The sequence below is a fragment of the Chrysochloris asiatica genome, unplaced genomic scaffold (assembly GCF_000296735.1).
Source record: "Chrysochloris asiatica unplaced genomic scaffold, ChrAsi1.0 scaffold00051, whole genome shotgun sequence".
In the NCBI taxonomy this organism is placed as follows: Eukaryota; Metazoa; Chordata; class Mammalia; order Afrosoricida; family Chrysochloridae; genus Chrysochloris; species Chrysochloris asiatica.
Genome location: NW_006408569.1, coordinates 9,497,168 through 9,499,642, shown reverse-complemented (window position 1 = coordinate 9,499,642; position 2,475 = coordinate 9,497,168). Strand labels below are relative to the sequence as shown.

Here is a 2,475-nt window from a genome sequence, read left to right as displayed (position 1 = left end):
GCATTGGTGAAAAAATGTCTAAATTCATTTCAATGGTTAATTCTTGAAAACAATCAAGGACATTACATTTATTATGCTGTAAATAGTTCTGAAACACAAAATTAGCTGTTTAGAAGTGAGACAAATAAAGTAGCCATGCAGTATGGCAACCAGATTAACAACAACAATAACAAACTGTGCACAAATAACCCTTTGTGGGGAGGAAAAAATGTGCTTCTGTAGAATGCTGCACAATGAATAGAAAATGTAGATGTTAAATATAGCCAGAAAAGTATAAGATATTCTTATACAAACCCCTTTTTCTTTTGGTACATTTTTACCACTTAAGAAAAATAGTCATTCTAGAAATGTCAAATATAATTTGCCACCACTTATCATTAAAAAAAAAAAAAAAATCTACTGCTTTTTAAAGGACAAAGAAAACCTTAGTTTTCCAGGGAAGTCAAAGAAACATGGTTCAAAAATACATTAAAAAGCAAATCTCTTAACTGATTTTTTAGCTAAATTTAGTATTTATTGAGTTCTTGTTACAAATTGTACTAGGTTATGGGGGGAATATAAAGATAATTCAGCCTAGTTCAAACATTAAAAAAGTCTCTTTTTTTCTTGCCTCTGTAAGAAACAACTAGGGAATTCAGAGGATGTTTAGTTTCTTGATTATGTTCTTATAAAAGTCTCTGTTTCTCTAAAGACATTGTTATCAGCACCTAGAAGAATGCCGAGTTCAATAAATCCTTATTGAATGAATGAATGATTAGGGGCTTCCAGTTTAGTAACAATGATGCTTATCTTTACATTGTCAAAAGCAGGTAAAGTAATTTCCTTTATTTTAAAAGGGCAGTTGCATAATTCATTCAGCTTCAATGATTTACTAATAATTTAATTTACTTACTCATAATTACATTCAGTTTGAAATGAAGATGTACTATATTAACAGATGTCATTAATTCAATTCTGACTCATGGTGACCCCATGTGTTACAGAATGGAACTGCACTCCATAGAATTTCTGTGGTTGTGCTCCTTTCAGAAGCAGATCACCAGGCTTTTCTTCTGAGTACCTTGGGTGGGCTCGAACCACCAAATTTTCATATGGTAGTCTGTTGTTGTTGTTAGGTGCCATCAAGTTGGCACCGACTCATAGCGACCCTAGGTACAACAGAACAATACGTTGCCCGATCCTGGGCCAACCTCACAATCATTGCTAAGCCTGAGCTCATTGCTGTTACTACTGTGCTAATCCATTTCACTGGGGACCTTCCTCTTTTTCTCTAACCCTCCACTTTACCAAACATGATATCCTTCTCCAGGAACTGATCCCTCCTGATAATATTTCTGAAGTATGAGAGACAAAATATGGCCAGTCTGGCTTGCAAGGAGCACTCTGGTTGTACTTCTTCCAACATACACCTGTTTGTTCTTTTGGCGGTCCATGGTAATTTTGATATTCGCCTCCAACACCATAACCCAAATGCATGAATTTTTCTACGGTGTTCCTTTCACTGTTCAGGTTTTGCATGCTTATGAGGTTATTGAAAATACCATGGCTTGGATCAGGCACACCTTAGTCCTCAAGCTGACATCTTTGCCCTTCAACACTTTAAAGAGTTCTTGAGCAGCAGATTTACCTAATAAATTTATTTGATCATAAACTGTTTTCATCCACATTGACTGTCTGTAGGTTTTTGAAAGTGGTGACCGGCACATAGGTCACCAGTGAATAGAGCTTGTTTGGTGAATCTTCATCTTCATTACTTTTTCTGGACAATCACACCCAGATACGGTCCGGGACGTTCCTGGCTCCTTTGTCCCAGACATCTTTGTTGAGTCTGGTGTCAATGCGCACGTCTGGTGTTCCCACCTCTTTCATGGCAAATTTCCAAATCTCCTTGAGTGCTTTAGGGGCACGCTTCTTGAATCCTACTCCATGGATGCGCTTGTGAATGTTGATGGTGTACTCTCTGGTCACCACTTTGTTGATAACCAGAATGGCCATTCTGCTTCTCGCCACCCTTCTTTGCAGGAGCCATAGTGATGGGACCAGGTTGGAAAGGAAGAGCGCAAAGGATTGTGGGAAAACTAGTCTGATTTCTTGACTGCTGCTTCCATGAGTTTTGATCGTGGATACAAGCAAAATGAAGTCTTTGACAACTTCAAACTTTCTGCATTTATATGGATGCTGTATATTGGTCAAGTGGTGAAGATTTTTATTTATTTTAAATGGAGATGCAACCCATACTGAAGGCTGTGGTCTTTGATCTTCATCAGTAAGTATTTTTAAGTCCTCTTCGCTCTCAGCAAGCAAGGTTGTACCATCTAGATATCGCAGTTTGTTAATAAATTTATATCCAATATTGATGCCCCATTTTTCTTCATATAATCCAACTTCTCAGATTCTTTGATCAACATACAGATGGAATAAGTATGGTGAAAGAATACAACTGGGGGCATACCTTTCCTAATTTTAAAACAATCA

General features: G+C 37.3%; 1 pseudogene; it reads right to left on the bottom strand.

The window, feature by feature from the left end:
• Positions 1-1,659: 1,659 nt before the first annotated feature.
• Positions 1,660-2,029, bottom strand: LOC102825100 (annotated as a pseudogene).
• Positions 2,030-2,475: the final 446 nt, after the last annotated feature.